At 48.6% G+C, this 22,494-nt stretch overlaps 1 protein-coding gene across 4 annotated transcripts in view; it reads left to right on the top strand.

Annotated features, from left to right (window-relative positions):
* The first annotated feature begins 249 nt into the window (after positions 1-249).
* The window catches only part of ZHX2 (zinc fingers and homeoboxes 2), a 192,631-nt gene continuing 170,386 nt past the window's right edge, over positions 250-22,494 (top strand). For all 4 annotated transcript variants that reach the window (XM_010363871.2, XM_030937404.1, XM_030937403.1 and 1 more), the window contains exon 1: positions 250-842. The gene's annotated coding sequence lies outside the window, so the exon portion shown is untranslated. The remainder of the gene's footprint in view (positions 843-22,494) is intronic.

Raw genomic sequence — 22,494 nt, 5'->3', positions numbered from 1 at the left:
TCCGAGCCTGAAACCGGGCCAAGCCGCAGGCAGCGCACAGGGTGCGTGGTGGCCCCACCCGCGTACAGCCCCTTGCAGAGGGTCCCGGGGCCCTGGTTCCGCCAGAGCCCGGCCTGCAAGCGCGCCCTTCGGTCCCACATTCCGCCACTCCACGTGGTCAAGATCAACAGTTTGTTGAGCTCATCAGTGACACCTTGAACTTTTCATAAAGAAAATGGGTATTGCACCGAGAGGGTTTGGCTGCGGCCGCCGCGCGGGGTCGTGCTTAATATTCAATGATCTCGCTCGCGCCTCCCCCTCCTCTTCCCGCAGAAATTCCACCGAGTCCGTTACTGGGCTCAGACTTTTAAGTTAATTTACTGCCCCCCTACCTTGGCCAGTAACCAGCGCCTGTAGGGCTAGCCTCCCCCCCAGCTCCTGTCTGAAAAATGACATTTCGCCGGTGTCTCCGGAGGGGGCTGAATTTCACTTTGTAACTTTCTGCGGAACCCGAGCCCGGGTGGCAGCTCGGGTGGTGGTATCGTATGCAAATACGCATGCTGACGTTACAGATCATGTGGGTTTTGGCGTAGATTCCCCACTGATCGAGGCATTTTTTTCCTTTTTTTTTTTTTTCCTTTTTTTTCTTTTAAAAATTTTGGCCACCGTTCTCCGTACGGGGGCTTTTTCTGTCTGTCTGTCTGGCAGGCTGGCTTTCCCCCTCTTTCCCACGGAGCCCGAGCCGGGCGCCCGGTGGGGAGTGGGGAGTGGGTGGGGGGAGCCAGCAGAGTTCCATTTTGGAACGCCCGTGCCGCGTCTCCGCGTTCCCAGCCCGGGTCCCCGCGTTCCCAGCCCCGGCGCAGGTAAGAAACTTCGCCCCGGCGCGGAGCCCCCCCAGCCGGCGCCGGCAGCCCCGAGCCCCGCACGCCGGGCGCCGGCCACTCCAGCCCAACTTTCCCACCGCCGCCGTCGCCGCCGCCGTTCCCGAAAATGTGTTGTTAATGGGACTTGGCCGGGTTTGTGATTGGAAGGGGGGTACGGAAGGGGGGGTGTGCAGGCTCTTTTTGCGAGTGGGAGGAAATGAGCGGATACAGAGAGGGAAGGAGATTTTTTTTTTTTAAGAGTTTTGATTACAAGTTTGGATAAATGGGAGCCAGAGCGAGGAGGAGGAGGAGCAGGAGGAAAAACATGTCTACGTTTCCCTATGTCGACATAAGCCACAAAAAAATATGGCGTCCGCTTTCGACAGGGCGTTACGTAGACCCGACTGTTTTTATTTATTTATTTCGTGGCCGTCTCCCTCCCTTCTTGGCCAAACTGCGGCGCTTTGTGCAAACGGGGCAGGTCCCGCGGGGACTCCACCGGGACGTGGCCCCGTCTCCGCGCGTTTTGGCAGGCGGGGGGCTGCGTGTGTCTGCTCCCCTCCCTCCCCCTCTCCCCTCGCTCCCCTCTCCCGGTGACGATTCGCCGTAATGTGGTGGCAGGAAGCATGACGCCGTGGGCCGAGGCTGCCTCTGCTCTCGTCGCTCCCGGCGGCTGCAGGCAGCGGGCGCGCAGCGCGGGCGGCAGCCGAGCTACCTGGCGGGGGCAGGGCCGGAGCGCGGCGCTGTCCTCACCCCCGCTCAGGTGCAGGGGGAGTCCGCGCGGGGCGGGGTCCCAGGGGGGCCACAGGACCCCCGGCCCTGCTGTCCGCCGCCGGCTGGCCGGAGCCTCTGCCAGCCCGAGCCCACGTTCGTCCCCCTGAACGGCAGCTGGCGCTTTTCGTCTGCCCCACAAGAGGTTAATCTTTGTTGGTGTTGCAGCTTCTTTGTGGCTTCACCAGGACTCGGTATCCTCGGCTTTGCAAACTTGCCCTTTTCCCAGCCGCTTTGCAGGAGGCTGCGGAGACGAAGATGAGCGGAAAGTTGGAAACCAGCAGGCATCACAGGACGGTCCCTTTGGCCTCGTAGCTGTGCTGAGCCTGGGAGGCGGAGGAGGAGGTGGAGGCGGCGGAGGAGGAGGGTTTGTCAGGCTGGGGAGAAAACTTGATGGGGAAGTCAAATTGTGATTTGTTCAGGTTTCCACCTGATTGATAGGCTTCAAAGCCAGTGGGGTCTCTACCTTCAACTGTTTCGCGGTGGCCTTTTGTTTGTCTGGGGCGTGGAGAAGGAGGGAAGTCGATGCATAAGGACTTTCCCTCTACCCCTCCCCTTTTAAAGAGTGGTTGCTCAGCTTGGCCCCCTGGGAGACTGCCTTTTAGGCCCTGGAGTTCTTCCCCAACCCGCTCTCTGATCACTTTCTCTCTCTTAACTTATCAGATCCCCAGGTCTCAGGCAGGCCCCGATGAGCAGAATGGAGGAGTTAGGAGGAGAGGATTCCTTCCCCAGCACTTCTTGAATTGCCCAGACCTCCCACAATTACCCTCTTAAAACCACACACACAAACACGCACACACTTACTCACTCTCTCCTTTATATATGGCAGAAATTAATGCCTGTGGAAGTGAAGGGGGTGAGGTTCTGAGAGCTCTTCAAGATTTGAGTCAAAAGGTGATTTTCTGTTTATGAGGGCGGCGAGTTTAAGTAGTTCACTCCCAGGGCAGTAATGTCAAAAAGCGTTTGGATGACGACCAAGTGGAATAAATATCTTGTAAAATGGCATGTTTAATAGTAAAAATAGATTAATGGAGCCGTCAAGTGGTTGAATGGGACTAGCATAAAGGTTTAAGATTAAAGGGAAAGTTACAGAAAGCTGTATACACAGCTGCTTTTAAGGCCAGAAGGGAAAAAAATTTACAAGTAAGGCTGAAATGTGTCACTGACAATAATTGGACTGGTGATGTGTGGAAATATCATCGCTGTTTAAATGCTTTGCTCCGCGATTGTTCTCTTGTGCTCTTGTACTTTTCCTTCTAGCCAGGTTTGCTGTCAGCTAAAGGATGCACCTGAAGATCGTGCTTCAGGGGAAAATGCAAGAAACCAAGATTTGGGGGCACATCAGCTATATCAACTAATGTCCATTTAAAGGGGAAAAATACCACTGTTGGTTGGCACTGAAGAAAGGGTATTCCTGTGATGTAAGTGCAGTGTATCTTGACTTGCTGAAAGGTGGCCCCATCCCGCGTTTCTCATCCACATCAGGACCATGTGATTCAGCTGGGTGCTATGCACTTATCAAAAGGAATCATGGCAATGTTTGATAGCAGTTGCTAACACTGTTACAGTGTGTGAGGCACAATGCTGTATATTTTACATGCTTTATCATTTAATCCTCACCACAACCCTGTGAGCTAAGTACTACTATTATCCTCCGTTTATGGTTGAGGAAACAGGCTCCAAGAGGTGAAGAAACTTGCCTGAGCGACCCGGCAAAAAGCAAATCCAGGCCTAACTTCATAGCCTTAACCAGTCTATTGTAGCAGCGTCCAGCGTCATAGTTAGAATAAAAAAGTAAAGGGTCAGGTCCAGGCAGAAAAGAGGGAATAGTAGCCACCGTCCCGAGGTCTGAACTCCAGAATTTACCTGGATTTTATTCCTTTATTCATTTATTTAGCAACTGTGGGTTGATTTCATTTATTCGCTCAGCAACTATAATGTTCATTATACTAATAAGAACCCATAGCCATTAAGCATTTTTGTATGCCAGGCACCATCCCAAGTGCTTATGACTAGACTATTTTGTCTTCATGACAACTCTGATGTAAGTCCTCTCATTCTCCTTTTTCTAGATGAGGAGGCACAAGCCCAGAGAAGTTAGCTAACTTGCCCAAGACCAAACAGCTAATACGTGGAGTGGCAGCCCCCAGAACACACGCACTCTGCTGTTGCAATGCAGAGCGCATAACCAGGTGGAAACGCTGGGGAGACAGAGCCCCCCTGGCAGAAACACAAAGCACTGCATGCTCCAGACATTATGGAGATACTGGTGGGATACAGACTCCCTGCCCTCTAGGAGTTTGAGCTGACTGCAGGGAAGCACTCATTAAACCAAATCAAGCAGGCTTAGATAACTGCTATAACTGAGAAAACTAACCACTGTGGAAGCACAAGGAAAGGCATGATTCTTCTGCTCTGAGGGGATCACAGAGGATCTCCTAGAGGTGGGAGCGGCTGAACTGCCCCATGAATGAAGAGGAACAATGTCTGGAGGTGTAGCCAATATCATTGCATTCAGCTGCTAGCAGCAGAATCTTGACTACCAGTGACTTAACCAGATAGGGACTTTTTTGTGTCAGACAACAATGGGGCGGGGAGTAAAGGGGGATGATGCCTCAGCTGTACTATTGGGAACCCAGACTACTTCTTTCTACTTTGCCATGCTTAGAGTGGAGGCCTTTGGCCTTAGGTTTATCATCTCGTAGTAGGAAAGTGGTTGCTACGTCTCCAGGCCTCACATTTGCATTCCAAGAAAGAGAAAAAAGGATGAATGAGGCTCAGAGAGCTTTTACCCAGTACAGCTTCACTGCTATATCTGGGAAGGGGCACCCCTCTCAGAGACTTCTGTCCTTAGCTTATCGACCAGAGCTGTGCTACGTGGTGACTACTGCCAAGGAAGAGCAGTCAAGTATTTTTAGTTGGACCGGTTGCTGTCATGAGCAAATTGGGGTTCAACTTGTAAGGCAGAAGGGGTGAAAGAAGGAATGGTTGTTGAGTTGGCAGGGAGGGCATGTGCTGCCTAAGATGAGAAAGAAGGGTCCTGGGAGCGGTGGACAGGTACCCTGGGGAGGTGGAGAGGGGGATGCAGGGAAGGCTGTGCAAAGAGATGATGCCAGGCTTGGAGGTGGACCAGGAGGAGGTTGGCTTTTAATCTCTAGGTACTGGGAAGCTATGGCAGGTTTCTGAAGAGGGATTGTCACGTGTTTGGGGAAGGGAAGACTAAGACTGACAGCAGAGTACCTTGTGCAGACAAACGAGCTTAGTTCCTATTTGAAATAAAACGAGTTCTGGAAAGTTTCAGGCCAGGGGACCAGTTTTGCCTCAGGGCAAAAAGAAGACAGTGTGCAACAAAGAAGTGAGGGATGATTTTCTTTTAGGTCCTGTCAATAAGAATCCAAACTTAACCTGATGTGAGTCAGCTGTTACAGGGAGGCAATCAGCTCTCCTTTCTGGATAATTCAGTTAGCGGGACTGGAAAAACTGGAAGGGGGTGCCATTTACTCTCCAAACACTACTTTTTCCTGACCTTGGAGGTTCCTGGGCCCTAGCTACAGCTCCACCACTCATCAGCAGGATACCTTCAGCCATGACCCTCACCATTGCTTTAAATCAAGGAGATGATATCAGAGGCCTTCCCAGCACCAGATTCCCCAGACTGGATTCCTCCAGCAAGGGCCAGCCTCTCTGATTCTCTTTGCTCAGGGTATTACCTTTATGATTTTGAACTATTACTTACCTCAGTTTTCTTATCTCTGAAATGGAGATGATTTTAGTAGCTGCTGTATGAGTTGTTAGGAAACACAAGAAAGTTGTAAAAAGGCTTAGCACACACCTCACATATGACTTGTGCTCAACAAATCATCGCTGCAACCACCTCAAGAAAGTGACTTTATTGTAAATTTGAGGTGCCAAGTAATTAGCATGTATGGATTTCATCATCAATCCCAGGACGCTGACTGTCCCATCTCATTGTCATTCCCCTTCTGCCTCCCCCCACCCCCAGTACACACATGCACTCATTTTGTGGCAAGTCTGAGCAACTATTGAAATGGAAACCTGACCCTGGAATATCACAGTGAGATGCTGGTGCACTGTTCAGATACCATAATGTGCTGTGTCATAGCCACATCCAGACAGTGCAGCTCAGGAAGGATGCTTGGCTGTGCACATGCCCCTTTGATAGACAATAAAGTAGACATTATTTTCTGTAGTGACACGATTATTTCATTTTGAAGTGAAAAAAATCCTGATTCCCCTCCCCCACCCTTCTCTAATGCCCCCACCCTACACGGAACAGGTTGTGATTTTAAGAACATCCACTCACAGTCTGCTTCCTGTTCTTACACTTGTAATCATGCAGTTAAGAGGGGCTGATTGGCAGTGGTGTATGTGTGTGTGTGTAACAGACCCCAAGGAGAAAAACAGTCCTGACAACAGTATATCAGTTTCCACCCAAACTTTAAAATGGAATACAGACACCAGGGCCAGAACCTGTTTTCTTGCTGATACCTCTCTTTACCCCCTGGTGGACAATATTTTCTTGTTAAAAGCCACAGTTCACACCCTTTCTTCCTCTTTCTCTCTACCCTACTCCCTAACATTAGAAACACTTAGTGGAGATTAATCTTGTTACACAATGTTTCACTGCAATGGTATTTAACACATAACAGGATCTGCAGTGAATGAAATTCTTGTGCTATTGATCCATAGGGGATCAATATGAAGGAATGTGAGCCAGGCATTCATTGTGGTGTGAGAGATTTGTGATATATTTTAGGGGTGCACATACCTAGTTTGGGATGGAAGAGCGGGAAGCCCACGCTGAGTTTACCTTTCAGAGAGAAATCAGCAAAATCCAGAGACCATTTCCTGTCAAGTTCAGGTCAGAGAATAGATTCATGGATCTCTGGGGCTTCAGGGAGTAGCTAGATTGAGTTAGCTCTTTCTTTGGAAGGAAATCTCCCTGTTGGGGGCCCAGGGGTCACTTGTGAGAGACAGAAGGAACCTACTATTGAGGCAGAGAGGAAGAAGTTTATGAATGAGAGTTCCTGGGCTACAGCCTCTCCTTGCCCTGGTTGGATGCCTGCAACTGCAGCTGCTAGGCTCAAAAACATCTGCAGAAAACTGAGGAAGGACCAAAAGTCTAAGTTAAGGAGGCAGCGGCAGGCACTCATGCATGCCTGCGTACGCTGTGCAGAGGTGACCGTTTAAACTAGTGTTGCAGAAAGACTCAAGAAAAACACTCCTCAGCAGGCCTGACATTTGTGCCACCACAGCCATCTCACCCCCCCGCCCCCCACCCCCCCGCAGCCTGGTACACTCTGGCTGGTGAAACTGAACAAATACAAAACTCCCTACACAACCCAATGCACAAAGCTCCCCATATACCCAGACACAGCACAGGCACACGGTGTTCACCATGTTAAGAACAGCAACAACCCCTGAAAAAGCACCTACTATGTGCTAGGCACTCTGCTAAACACTTTCCCTTCACGGTGTCATTTAATCTGACCCTGAGGAGTAAATTGAGGGTGGTGGTGTAATTCCACTTAAAAGGTAGGAAAAATGGGCTAGCGTGGTGGCTCACACCTCTAATCCCAGCATTTTGGGAAGCCGAGGCAGGTGGATTCCTTGAGTTCAGGAGTTCAAGACCAGCCTGGACAACACGGTGAAAACCCATCTCTACAAAAAATAAAAAAGTAAAAAATTAGCTGGGTGTGGTGACACACACCTGTAGTCCCAGCTACTTGGGAGGCTGAGGCAGGAGGATCGCTTGAGCCCGGGTGGTCAAGGCTACAGTAAGCCATGATCATGTCACTGCACTCCAGCCTGGGTGAGGGAGCAAGACCCTGACTCAAAATAATAAAAAATTTAAAAAGATAGGAAACTAAAGCTCAGAGGGGTTAAGTACTTATTCAAGGTCACAGAAAGAAGGTAGCAGAGACAGAATTCAAACTCAGCTCAGTCTGATTCCAGAGCTTTCTGATATTGTACATAAGTCTTCTGGAGGCCTGGCCCACATCAGCCTGGAAGACGTGTGGGGAGAAGGGACGGTTTTAGATCATGCTTTGGGATAGTCTGATTGCTTTTCTGGTAAGGGGTATAGAGGTGCATGCCTGCCTGCATGAATGTGCGTGCACATGTGAGCATGAGAGTTTAGTCAAAACAGGAGCGCATTACAAATCCGCGCCTGTTATCTACAGCTCCCCCAAACCACCCCTCCTCAAAAAGAGGCCACTGTAAAGCCTCTGTTAATGTCTCCAAGAGAACATTCTCCAGGGGCTTTGCGCCCTCCGCCCTCTCCTCCCTGATCAGGAAGGAAGGAATCCCCGTGGGCCGAAAGCTGCAAAGTTGGAGCTGGAGGAGAATCTGGGTGCTCCTTTCAGGATGCAGAGTGGCCTCGCCAGCCAATGGGGGAAGGGGGTGGAGGAACCAGGCGGAGGGAGGGTGGAGAATGGCTGTGTTGCTGTTTTTATACAATAAAAGAGGATCATTGTAATTGGGAGCCTTTGAATCATAACACGTCTGCCTATGGCTCTCCCCAGCTGCAGAGCCATTTAGTTAAATAGCGCACAGAAAACTCCTTTCAGCTGATATTACGTTCCCGCTGTTCTTAAAATATGAGACTGGGCTGAATTGCTCTAAGGACAAAGCCATCTCAGGCGCCCCCTCCCCCCCTCCCCAGCCCCTGGGTGCACCCAGAACCCCCCAGGGATCTCCATAGCCTGTGGAGGAGGAAGTTTAGAACTTATTTTCATTTGCATGGCACCCTATCTTTTTGAAAATAGATTAAGATATTTGCACACAGCCTGGTCAGAGTTGGATGTCATAGTGAAGTTGTTTGTGGCAGTGGTGGTCTGGAGGGAGCAGAGAGAAGCCAGGAGGCCAGCACTGGTGGTGATGGGGTGTGCCTTTGCTTTTGTGTAGGGGAGGCAAGGAGGTGGATAATGCAGGGACGTGAACTGACAGAAGCTAGAGAAAGAGACTGCCCTCTGGCCAAGACATTTAGGGGAAAAGATGGGTTCCAGGCAGGAGAGGATTGAAGTGCCAGCTCTCCCCTAAGCTCTCCTAATAGAGAACTCTGAGGTTTCATTATCTTGTAGAACTGCCTGTTACTTTCTTCTGGGGAACTTTATGCTAGAGAATTGATTCTGAGCATGTGGTGAATTTCTGCCAGAGACACGTAGTCCAGGAGAGCCCGAAGACTTCACGTTATTTCCAAGAACCAGGGCTCTTGGACAGAAAGAGCCACAGAACGGAAACGGTCTTGATCACTTCGCAGTTAATGGTAAACATTCTAAAGAACAGAGAACTTGCATTTGACAGTGTGAACTTGGACAGTGCCTGACTTTGGCGCTTTTAGAATGGGATTTATGGATTTCCTGGTACAGGATATATAATGTCCTCTGGAATCACTGAAAGAGGATTTTGAGAGGATGAGTCTGATAGCAACATGGTGCATTGGTAGGATCCAGGAATGCTCTAGCCGAAAAAATTTTAGGGATCACGTAGCCCAGCTTGAGGAAACTGAGGCTGGGAAAGGTAAGATAATTGGCCCAAGGTTATACAGTCCTATGGGCATGTAATATTTTTCTTCTTCTCTACAGTCTAGCTAAGGCCCTTCTGTTTCCTGGGCCAGCCAGCTCATCACAGCATCTTCTCTCCCCACTTCCATTCCTCTTTCCAGTCAGCACTCACTGAGCGCCTGCCAGAGGAAGAAAACAATGTTCCTGCCTTCAGAAAGGTCACAGTTATTGGCACTTAGCCACAACACCTGCTGCCCATCCTCATGCTAGCCCTCACTGACATCACAAGCACAATTCTACATGTGTTTTGTGGGTGTGCTTGGACAATTCTAAGAGAGGTTGGGATTCTGTTTTGTTGTTGTTGTTGTTGTTGTTGTTGTTGTTGAGACAGAGTCTTACTCTGTCACCCAGGCCGTGGTATGATCTCAGCTCACTGCAACCTTCGCCTCCCGAGTTCAAGCGATTCTGCTGCCTCAGCCTCCCAAGTAGCTGGGACTACAGGTGCGTGCCACCATGCCTGGCTAATTTTTGTATTTTTAGTAGAGACGGGGTTTCACCATGTTGGCCAGGCTGGTCTCGAACTCCTGACCTCAAGCAATCCTCCCATCTCGGCCTCTCAAAGTGCTGGGATTACAGGCATCAGCCACCATGCCTAGCCTGATGTTGAGATTCTGTTATCCCCATTTAAAAGACAGGAAAGTACAAAGTGGGGAAGTCCTTTATCCAAGAGTTCTGGAAGCCAGACAGGCTTATGCCACACCTGATGTTCATCAAGCCTGGGCACATTTAACCTCTCCTGCCCTCCATGCACCTATAGCTCCAGCAAAAGGGCTGTGGTCCCTCCTACATGGATTAGAACCTGTGGCTGAGCATGGAGGATAACAGCAAGGATGGGTGTGCATTCAGTGTCTTCCTCTGCCAACAGTCTTCCTCACCCATGATTTCCCCCAATTTATTAGATGCTTCAAGTATCCTCGCAGTGTAGCCCATGTCATTTGCACAGCAACCCTACAGAGTAGATAATACGAAGGTCAGAGCCAGAACTCAACACAGGTCTTTGGAATCCAAGACTTGAAGAGTTTCACCCACATCAGGCAGTTGCCTGCAGCAGTTGCTGCAGCCAGAGTAGCTGATTGGGAGACCTGTGTGGGCACGGGCAGGTCACTTAGAGATACAGGATCTTGAGTGGCTGCTCACTTTAGTTCCCCAAAGTCCCCCTAAAAATAAAGGCACTTCAAGGGAATTTAGGCAACCTTTCAGTGAGCAACAGATACTTATTTGAGCATAATAATAAGGGTTAAGATGATGCATAGGGGCCAGGCGCGGTGGCTCACACTTGTAATCCTAGCACTTTGGAAAGCCAAGGCTGGTAGATCACCTGAGGTCAGGAGTTCAAGACCAGCCTGATCAACATGGTAAAACCCCATCTCTACTAAAAATACAAAAATTAGCCAGGCGTGGTGGCTCATGCCTGTAATCCCAGCTACTTGGGAGGCTGAGGCAGGATAATTGCTTGAACCTGGGAGGTGGAGATTGCAGTGAGCTGAGATCGTGCCACTGGACTCCAGCCTGGGCAACAGAGTGAGACACCATCTCAAATAAATAAATACATAAATAAGATGATGTATAGGATACTCTCAGGCATTGTGCAATGCTGTGCCATAGGTATTATCATTAGCCCTATTTTCTAAAATAGCATAATGGAGATATAACGTACGCACCCAAGCGTCACCCACTTTAAATGCACAATTTATTGACTTTTAGTATATTTACAAAATTATGTAACCATTACCACAGTGTGACTTTAGAACATTTTTATCACCCCAGTACGAGACTCTGTGTACCTGTTAGCAGTCACTCTCCATTTCCTTTTTCCACTCCCCACCCAACTTAGCCCAAGCCCTACACAGCCACTAATCTACTTGCTGTCTCTGTAGATTTGCCTTTTCTGGACATTTTATATAGGTGAAATCATATACCATGCAGTCTTTTGTCTGGCTTCTCTTCTTTCCCTTTTGAGGTTCATCCACATTGTAACACGTGTTAGTATTTTGTTCCCTTTTATATCCTGTTGTGTGGATATACCACATTTTGTTAGCCATTCATCAGTTGATAGACAATCGGGTTGTTTCTGCTTTATAGTGATTATGATGCTGCTGCTGTGAACATTCATATACAAGTCTTTATTTAGAGATGTGTTTTCATTTCTCTCAGGTGGATACCCAGGAGTGGAATTGCTGGGTCGTATGGTAACTCTATGTTTAACTTTTTGAGAAACTGCCAAACAGTTCCCCAAAGTGGATGCATCATTTTTGTGTTCCCACCAGCAGAGTATGAGGGAGTTCTGATTTTGCTGCATCTCTGTCCACCCTTGGTATTGTCATTAGCCCTATTTTACAGGTGAGGGAACTGAGGCACAGAGAAGGAAGGGTCCCATGGCTAGGGTGGAGGAGCAAGACACACACACCTGCCTGGTCAGTGGACTACACAGGGCCAGGACTAGAGAAAAGCAAATGAGGTACCCAGCGTGCAAAATTTAAGGTGACACCCACTCTCGGGTTCATACAAGTGCAGGGTGGCACCTGAGAGTGTGTCCTTAAATTTCACTTCCTGGGTAACTGATTTGTAGCATACCTCACCCTGCCCCAGGCCTTGCCACCACCCTGCTCCTAGTGTATAGGGCACTGTGCTCACTGTTGTGGGGGTGAACACAGAGATGGCCACACCGCTGCCCTTCCCTGGAGGTACTCAGTCTGACTAGAGAACCCATGCATCTGCAGCCCCCATAGCTAGACTGGCTGGACTTGCAGAGCCCGAATCACTGCTCACAGGGTTGCTGTGAGAATTACAGGGGATCATACCTGTGAAGCACTTAGCACGGTGCCTGGCACCTACGCATGCCCCAGAAGTGCTGGCTGGTGTCATTGTTGTCATTGGCGTATGTCTGACCTTACCTCCTGTGAGGATGCCTCTAAGTCCCTATAGGTTGAGGGACATCCTTATGCCTTTCATCTGTGATGGGTGGCCCCATCCCATGAAAGGAGAGGACATCCTAGGGACCAGGAAGTGGCCTAGGATGAAGGAAACTGGACATCCAGACCTTCCTCAGCCCCACTGATCCTGACCTGGGCATCACAAGTCCCAGCCACAGAGCCCAGCACTGGCTCCAGTTGAGCTCAGGGGTTCTGCTGTGGGCTGTAGGCACTCCAGGCCTGGCTCTGTTATCTCCAAAGCCAGAGTGCATTGCTGTGCTCCCCACACATGAGAAAACACCTTCCGGATGCTACTTGGGGCAGCCATGGTGAGCCAAGTAGGGGCCCTATCATGGCGTTTTTTGTAACCAGCTTAGTCTGCTGGTCTTCAAGAGTTCAGTTCAGGGAAGGGAGGACTAATTGATCTGTCTTAGGAGATTTGGGAAATCGACTTTGAGAACTCTAGATGAATAACAGATGTGTTGGTTACAAAAATGATAGAAATGATGAGAGCCTTCTTTCCAGTTTGGCCAAAGGCTACGTAGATTCTGCACATGGCTCAAATAGACTCACCCCTCTTAATCACAGAAGCTCAGGAGGCCCTACCTCTGGGAAAGACTGCTTGCTGGCAGGGCCATGGGACCAACGGCATCAGACCTCCTATTGCCGCTCTCCCCAGACCTGTGCACACACCATGTCCTGGCACCCACCTGCTGGCACACCCGGAGTGTGGGCCATCTGTGCTGTAAGGTCCCCTGTTGGGAGATTCCTTTTGTCTTATGCTATCCACCAGTCATCGTACGTGTGGGTTGGTGCTATGATGAGTCCTTGAGTTTGCTGAACTCTGGAGTTTTATACTTTGATTCTCACCTCCCTACCCTGACCCCCTGCCACCTGAGCACCTGAGCACCCAGCTGTCACTGAATGATTGCTCAATAAATAGTTGTTATATTGATACATAGAATTCAAGAAAAGAGAGTCTGGGTATGTTGAAATAGGAGTGTGACCTCATGTTGGTCCTGACTGCACAAAAGTGAATAGAAACTCTCCCAGAGGTGACTTTTTTTTTCCATCTGTTTTCTTTTTTTTTTTTCGTATTTTGTTTTTCTAACAAGAGGGAAGGAGGAAATCTTATTGGAAGGAATACATGTTGTGTCATCTGTCACCAACCTCTCCCTTCCTCCACGCTACTGAGGTTCTAAAACACCAAATTTGTTCATGTTTCACTAACCGCCTAAAAACCTCTCCTGGTCACTGCTTTCCTAGGGGTCAGAAACCCAAATGCTTTCAAGAGCTTTGCAGGTAGCATAAAAGAGTAAAGGGGTCAAGTGTAGAATAGTAGGACGCAGTGGGAGTGGGTCAGACTAGAGAGCATATCTCCAGTCTAAAGATATTTAGATTTTTTAATGGACTCTCCAGTCCACTACAGACTTCCTATTATAATTTCTGAACCATAGGATCAAGTCCACATTCAGGACCCTGGCATGGTGGCTCTTTGAGAGCTGAGCTCTACCACCAGGCATGTTTTGCTCTAAAAACTTCCACCCCTGCCACATACCCCACACTTTAGTCATATCAGACTGACCCCTGAACCCCAAATGCACTGTCCTCTTTCCCCTTTCATTCCTCTCTTCAGAAAGACTCCTGTAGTTCCTTCTTCCCAGAAAGAATGTCCCCAAACTTAGCAAAACCTACTTTTTTCTACTCTAGACATATTTCTTCTCTCCTCTAAGAGGCCAGTGTACCATGGGAATAGCCTGTTAGAAATCTTAGCTGATGGATTTTGATCTGTACATCTGCATCCCTGAAATACTATGAGCCACTCCTCCACCCCAAGGGAAAGCTTCCTGTTTGTCTCCGTGTTCCCAGCACCAGCACAGGGCTGGCCCACTTCATAGGCTTGAAATGAATGTCTGTGCAATGACTGGATGGTTACATGAATGAGGAAGTGGCTCTTTCACTACAGCCTATCGGGAGTTCTAGGCTCCCGGGTTGGCACAGGTGTAGAATGAGTTGTTGTTCGCTGCTGCCCCTGGTGGCAGGTCATTACCACAGCCTGGAAGGACCGTCGCTGGACTATTTTAACAGGAAGCATTCAAGGCAGTGTCTATCCCAGGCCAGCTTTGTCCCAAGTTCAGGCGCTCTTGGCCTGTCTTGGCCAACCTGCCTGCCTCCCTGGCCTAGCCATGCTCCCTTGTCTGGACCCCTGGCCTCTGGGCGCAAGCTGGGTCCACTTCCTCCCTTGAGCTTGGCCTTATCCCTTGTTTCCTCTTGGGAGTACCATCTCCACCTTCCTTCGTGGCACAGAGAGCAATATCACAACTGTCCTTGCAGGATCTTTCTGCTACTTCCAATAGTAAACTTTTTTTTTATAGAGTCTGAACTTGAGACCAAATGGTATTTTAATGGTGGTAGGAAGGCAGGATGTAAATGTGTTACGTGTCAGCCATGGAACCAAGCATGTTGTATACTATACCTTGTTTTATATTATTTAATCCCAACTACCCCCTTTGGTAGAAAGTTTTGTACTCATTTTACGTATGAGAAAATTGAGGCTTCAAAGAAATTAACCTGCCTGAGTTACACAGTAAAAGGCAGGGCTTGTACACAGTAAAAGGCAGATGCAGGCTGGGCAGGGGGTTCCTTGGCAAATTCCTGGATTTGAAGCCAGGTCTTAGTGACATTTGAGGCCATATACTTGTCCTGTCACATTGTTGGACTGTTATGTAAAATACATTAAGATTCTTTGTTAAGGCTGGGCGCAGTGGCTCATGCCTGTAATCCCAGCACTTTGAGAGGCCGGAGTGATCACCTGAGGTCAGGAGTTTGAGACCAGCCTGGCCAACATGATGAAACCCCGTCTCTACTAAAAATACAAAAATTAGCCAGGCATGGTGGCGGGCACTGCTGGAGGCTGAGGCAGGAAAATCGCTTGAACCCAGGAGGCAGAGGCTGCAGTGAGCCGAGATCGCGCCACTGCACTCCAGCCTACACGATGGAGTAAGACTCCATCTCAAAAAAACAAAAACAAAAACAAAAAAGATGAAGTCCTTTAGCAAGTAGGATATGTAGACACTGGCCCTGTCTTCCCTGCCAGAGTTTAAGATTTTGTTTATGAGGCTTATGAGAGACCGCACAACCGAAACTAGTAACAGCAGCATCTTTTTCCTTTCCCTTTGGAGGCACTCCTTGGCACTAACACAGCCTCTAATAGCCTCTAAGCTAACAGGATTCCTGAATCCAGGCCCGCAAAAACACAGCCTCTCATCCTCAAGACCCTGTCCTCTTGCAGTTTTGTCACTAGTGAGATGGTGGGATTATTAAGATTTAGTAAATCTTAAATCTTAGTGTGCCATCTTGTGTAACAGGAAAATGGGCTCGGGATTCCAGTCTAATATTTGTGTGTGCACATGCACATGCTTAAGTGATAGAGAGTAGCAGACCATTCTGTAACAACTGTGTGTAGGGGAGAAAACTTAGTTTCCTTTCTTTCCCTTTTTAGGTTCTTTGTGGAGACGCTCTCCTGAAAACAAAAGTCAGATTAACAGAAGAAAAACAACCAAATGTTTATTAATGCATGCTCTGCCCATCACGTGGGAGAGGCCTTAGTTTAAAAGTGTCAAAGTGGTGGCTTAGGGACCTTACTTAAATAGTATTTTAACAAAGAGCCATAAATCCCGTATAGTGACAAGACAAAGAAGAGAGCAGTTCTAGTCTTTGAAAAGGCAGGAAAATGTGGGAAGCCAGTAAAATCTGTTCCCAGATTCCTCAGGTGCCTGCTGGTGCCTCCTTTGGGCTGCTAAGTCCGTGCTGTCTCCAGTAAGGAAAGATTTGTGTCCTCCCATCAGGCAGATGCAGGCTGGGCAGGGGGTTCCTTGGCATTGTCAATGTCTTTCACTTAACAATCCTCAGTAGTTTGGAGAAAAGTATTTTGGTTTCCTTCAGGTGCAGGAAACCTCTGGGATAGGCATTGGATGAGATAGTGAGTAGTCAGGTTAGGCTAAGCTATGATGCGGTGATAGGTAAACCCTGATATCCCAGTGGCTTCATAAGGCAGAGTTTATTTCTTCCTTTCATGAAGTCCACTGAAGGACTACAGCTCTGGAAGGCAGCTTTCCTCCAAGCTGTGACTTGGGGATCCATGCTGCTAAAATTTTGTAGCCACTTCGTTTGAAACAACTGGCTTTCAGGCTGCTGGAGGGGAGGAAGAGAAAAGGAAAGGGGTACATACCCACTTTCTAAAGTTGCCACTTCCGCTCACACAACCCTGCATAGCTGCAAGGAGCCTGGAGACTGTGGGGGAAGCACATGACCGTCGGACCAGTAGTGCCTGTTTCTGCCCAGAGAACCTTGGGCTGGCTGTGCAGCCTCAGCAGGCATTGTGCCCTGTTTTCTCTTCTGCTCAGCAAGGCAACCAGTTTCCCTTTTACCTCTAACAGGATTCCTAAATCCAGGCCCACAAAGAGTTTCAGGGCAAAGCCCAGACCCAAACAGAAGCTTCCTGACACTTAGTCCAGTACCGTCTTTGACACTAAGGACAGCGCTCAATTGTCCCTCCCAAAGGGATTTGGAGGAGCAGTCCTGGGCTCTGAACGGCCACCCAGACATTAAAAAAAAAAAATTTCTTTTGCAGCCTATTTGCCTTTCTTACATTTTGTAGGATACCATTACAATTTGGTTTTACATTGAGCATCCAGTCTGGCATAAAGAAAATTAACATTTAATGAGCCTCTAATTACTGCCAGCACTAATGATACTGAGCATAACAATAGTCATGCTAATGGCTGACAGTTACCAGGAGGGTTCAGCGTGCCAGGCCGATTCTCAGAACTGCACGGATTAATTAATCTGTATACTCCGCCCAACTCCTCTGGGAGGGCGTCCCTGTTGTTCTCCTCCTGAGAGAGGCCTGATTATCTCTATGGAATAGAAAAGGAAACTGAGTCTCAGAGAAGTGAAGCAACGCAGCGAGGAAGGGCAAGAGCTAGACTGGTCTTGCTGATTCTAAACCCAGCACTGGAGGGTGCGAGTATGTTGGGGGATACAGAAAAGGCCAGCACTTGAAAGCTTTCTGTGTATTCTGCTACGCCTATACATTTGGGGTATATCAGAAGTGTTAGGGATGCCGGACACTTTGTTCATTCCTGCAGGAAATACTCAAGCCTCTACTATGTGTCAGGCACCATGCTGATCAGGAGGGACCCTACAGTGCTGAGGGAGATAGTGCTTTCAGTCTAGACTTGTTTATTCTCCATTGAAGTTCCTTGATTTTTAAAAATATCATTTAAAGGTAGCTGCAGAACTTTGATCTCACATCCTGCCAGAGAATGGTGGTGCACTGGAATTTTGGCTCTGAATACATTGCATGGGGCAGATGGACTCAATTCAAAAAGTAAGGACCCAGCCGAGCACGGTGGCTCACACCTATAATCCCAGCACTTTGGGAGGCCGAGGCGGGCGAGTCACTGGAGGTCAAGAGTTCGAGACCATTCCAGCCAACATGGTGAAACCCTGTCTCTACTAAAAATACGAAAATTAGCTGGGCATGGTAGTGTGCACCTCTAGTCCCAGCTACTCGGGAGGCTGAGGCAGGAGAATCACTTGAACCCAGGAGGCAGAGGTTGCAGTGAGTGGAGGTTACAGTGAGCTGAGATGGTGCCACTGCACTACAGCCTGGGGACAGAGCGAGACTGTCTCAATAAAAAAAAAAAAAAAAATGAAAGAAAGAAAAGTAAGGACCTTCTTCAACCAACTGACCCTGTAATTAACCATCCAAGCATTTGTTGGTTACCAGTTTTGCACTAGTTCCTGTGGTGAACTGTCAGCCAACCACTATGAAAGCCAACATTTGAATCACCTAGTCCAATCCCCTGGGGCTTTATAAGAGAGGAAATGAGGCTCTCTCTAGGTTGTGAATTGCCCGGGATTCCTCTGCTACTTTAAAATGTGCCCACGTTAAAGCTCACTCCAGAACAACAAACCATACCCGTGACACAAACAGCACTCCCCCCTCCTGTACACTTACATGAAGGAGCGAGCATGACAGAATGTTTCACCACTCCCAGCCCTTTTGATGATAAGCCTCTACTTTTGATCCTGATCACCACCTACGGTGTGCAGGGTAAGAGAGTCAGTCCAAGCCTCATCTCCCCACACAGCTGCAAGGTTTGAGGGAAGTGGGTTAGGCAGTGGCAGCTCTTCCCTCCATCACAGAGAAAGAAAATGACACATACAAGATCAAACGCTAACTAGCCATGGAACCTGAGGTAGCACCCTTTGTTTTTGGCTTGTGTGCCACAATTTTTTTTTTTTTTTGGCTTGTTTTTTAGTATTGGAATTTCATCCAAAGTTCTATGACAAAGATCGTTATTTAAAATTGGTGGGGGGGGGGAGGTGAAAATGGGGGAGATAAGAATCCAGAGAAGTCGTCTATTAAATATCTTTTTGGTGAACTTCAACTTTCTTTTTTAGCTTATGTTTTAAATTCTGGAATTTTGTTCCCAGAAAATAATACTGTGACTTGATTATCTCCACAGAGTAGAGGACTTGGTTATAGCTCTTAGCCCACCGATAATCCATGGAGAAAGGCTGAGGGCTCAATTTCTGTGACTGAGGAGCTCCTGGGCAGGTGACCTGGCAGCATCCTGACATCCAAGAAGCATCCTTTTTTCCCAGATTCTGGAGGAGAGTCCTGTCCACCTGACTCTCAGCCTTCTGACTTTGCTTTGTAGGAGTAATGGGCATTTACATTTACTTTTCTTTTCTTTTACCTTTCTTTCTTTCTTTTTTTTTTTTTTTTTTTTTTTTTGAGATGGAGTTTCGCTCTTGTTGCCCAGGCTGGAGGCAATGGCATGACTTCAGCTCACTGCAACCTCCACCTCCCAAACGATTCTCCTGAATCAGCCTCTCGTGCAGCTGGGATTACAGGCATGTGCTACCACACCTGGCTGATTTTGTATTTTTAGTAGAGGTTTAGTAGGGGTTTCACATGTTGGTCAGGCTAGTCTCAGAATCCTGACCTCAAGTGATCTGCCTGCCTCAGCCTCCCAAAGTGCTAAGATTACAGGCGTGAGCCACCGCACCTGGCCTAAATTTACTTTTGAGAGAAGAAAATGCTTTTTGCTCCCTCCTAGCTCATCTGGTACAGCAGGAGTCAGCTTGTCCAGCAGTTCAGATGGCCTTGATGGCAGAAGACACCAGTCACCGTTATGTCCCTTTCATCCCAGCCCCCATCCCATCTCCTGCCCTCTTCCCCTGTGCTGGATTCACATAGTAGCTATAGCCAGAGTCATGGTCGTCCCTAGTGTTTCTGCTGTGAGGCGCCCCCGCAAGGAAGCCTCAGTGCGGTGCCTTCAAACCCTGGCTTCTGCAAAGACTGGAAGGGAGTATCTGTGTCCTGGACAGCATAGTAGAGCCCCCGAGCTGTAATGGCCACCCCTTGTTCAGAGTAGGTGATCAATAAATATCTGTGGAATTTCTGAGCCAGGCAGTGTTGATGGACCCACAGTGACACTTATCCGGGACACAAGCAGTTGGAGACTTGGCACATTGGGAATTTGTTCTGGCAACTGAAGAAACATCTTTGCAACATGTGTTATCAGTAACCCTAAATTCAGGTTAACAGTGAGTGTTTGATTTAATCATGAGAATAGCTGTGGCCACTAAAAAGCCAAGTATTTTCCCAAGGCGGGGGGGCAGAGTGAGAGAGAGAGGATGCAGAAGCAGAGCTAAAGAACTAAGAACATTTTTCTTCTTTCAAAACCATATGGGGAGCTTGCCTGAAAGAGTTGTCAAAACAAAACCTACAACTGGAGTTATGGCTTGTGTAGACAGGTGCACGTGCATGCAAACGTACAAATACACAGAGCCAAAACACGGCACAGCTCAAAAGTTAAATATTTGTTAGCCTTTTGCTTGACGGTATATAGGTGTTTGTGTATAACTTTAACAGCATAAAAGGCACATGAAAGCTGATGATCAGTTTTGTAAGTTCCAAGTTGCAGATACTCAACTCTGCAAATCAAGGCTTTCGATGAGCAAAGAGGCTATACATTTTCTGTAGTGTTTGGCAGTTTAAAATAACAACCCAGGAAAAAACTCATAATTCTAGGTTCGTGGAAAGAGACCGTTTATTGCTAATTACCTGCTTCATTATAAGTATCTGTAATAAAATTCTCAGGGCATATTGCACAAATTATCATTTTAATAAAATAATTACTTAAGTAAACATATTCCTGCAAATTTCCCATAATGACTCTTTCTGTGACATGGAGTTTCATAAGTTAGGACTTGACAACTGTCCTCACGAACAGGTTTTTGACATGGGTCTTATATTTGAGGACCCTGGGAACACAGGGGGATGTTTTCCTGTCAGAAGATGAGTCAAGAGACTAAGAGGCCCGGCACAGTGGCTCACATCTATAATCTCAGCATTTTGGGAGGCCGAGGTGGGAGGACTGCCTGAGTACCCAGGAGTCTGAGACTAGCCTGGGCAACATAGTGAAACGCCATGTCTACGAAAAAAAAAAAAAAAAAAAAAAAAAAAGCCAGGCTTGGTAGCACACACATAACATATGGTCCCAGCTACTTGGGAGGCTGAGGTGAGAGGATCACTTGAGCCTGGGAGGTAAAGGCTGCAGTGAACCATGACTGCACCACTGCACTCTAGCCCAGGCAACGGAGTGAGACCTCATCTCCAAAACAAAAAGAGATTAAAGAGGCAGAGACACTTCGTAATATCCTCACTTGCCCTAAACGCACATCTGGAAGAAGATGACTGCCAGTTCTGGACACTCTGGCTTTCTGTTTGGATGCACTGACTTGGAACTTTTCTACAATTCTGAAATAAGTATGAAGCCTGAGAGAAATTCCACATGCAGACAGGGGTCAGAAGACCTGGGATCACCCTGCCCAGCCACCCACGGCTGCTGACTTTTGGTGGGTCATTTATCCCCTCTCTGGCCTCAGTTTCTCCACTTAGAAAGTGGAGGTGGTTGTACAGTTCCTGGAATCACCTTTCTTTTTTTCTTTTGGCAGAGTCTCACTCTGTCATCCAGGCTGGAGTGCAGTGGCACAATCTCAGCTCACCTCAGCTCATCTCAGCTCAGCCTCCACCTCCCGGGTTCAAGCAATTCTCCTGCCTCAGCCTCCCAAGTAGCTGGGATTACAGGCATGTACCACCACGCCCAGCTAATTTTTATTTTTTTAGTAGAAATGGGGTTGCACCATGTTGGCTAGGCTGGTCTTGAACTCCTGGCCTCCAATGATCCACCCACCTCGGCCTCTCAAAGTGCTGGGATTAGATGCTTGAGCCGCCACGCCCGGCCTCGAGTCACTTTTCTTCTCAGCAGTCTGCAGCTGCGTTCACTCTGCCCATCCCCAGGTAGCAGGGTTCCTGCAGGTAAGGCCTGTTGCTGTCAGAGGCCAGTGACTGCCCTTGCATAGCCTGTTGACTCAGGCCTCTCTGGACCTTGTATGTAAGGACTTACCTTTCCACCCAGATTGCCCCCACAGAACCGTCATGATGTTGCCATGGAAAGCCCACGTGGTGTTGAGCAAGCAGGCTGCCTGCGTGGTCCCTGCTCGTCCAAGCCAGGGGATACCAAGGCAGTGGGTCTGCAACTGATTTACAGGGAAGCTTCAGGAAAGGGAAAGAGAAAGGGGACAGGGGAGCGGGGCAGGAGATGTGTTCCGAGTCCCAGCACCTGGCTAGTCAAGTGCATGGGTTGTGTCTGTGACGGGGGCAAGGCTGGCAGGGGCTGCCTTTCCACCCTTCTCCTCTGGGATGCTGTGTTTATTTACTGCTCTGGGCATCCCTGTTTCTCTTGGGAAGTCACTCTTGCCAGAGGTGGAGGAGGCTGGCAGGCTGTCGCCCAAGAATGCTCCCCTGCATCCCACTGCCCCTACTCCCACCCCACCCCACCCCGCCTGCAGTTAGAGCTCTGGAGGACCAGTGGGTTGCAGCAGGAGATGTTTTTGGAAATAAAGAAGGGACCCTGCAGGTGGTGGTGGTGGCAAGGTCTGAGTGGTCAACCCGAATTGAAACTTCCTCTCCATCCCCTGTTCCTGTTCTGAGCCTGGAACGGGGGTGAGGACTTGAGGATTTGGAGACCTAAAAGTAAAGGCAGCAAAGCAAACGCAGCCAGATTTCCCCCTCCCTCTCCCCACCCTACCCCTCACAGACAGCCCCCACTGAAGTAGTGGTGACGTGAGCCAGGCTTGGCAGTGTCACCACGTGGCACCTTTTCATTAAGGACCGTGATGGTGGCCCTGGCCCCACCTCAGACGTGCCACTCTCTGTTGCTCCTCCCGCAGGCTTTCACTGGTGGAGTCTGTGTCTTGCCTCTTCAGTCTCAGCTCTCCTGTCGCCTCCACCAAGAAGCC

The sequence above is a fragment of the Rhinopithecus roxellana genome, chromosome 9 (assembly GCF_007565055.1).
Source record: "Rhinopithecus roxellana isolate Shanxi Qingling chromosome 9, ASM756505v1, whole genome shotgun sequence".
NCBI lineage: Eukaryota > Metazoa > Chordata > Mammalia > Primates > Cercopithecidae > Rhinopithecus > Rhinopithecus roxellana.
The sequence above is the reverse complement of the archived record's forward strand: the minus strand, read 5'-3'. Positions and strand labels throughout refer to the sequence as shown.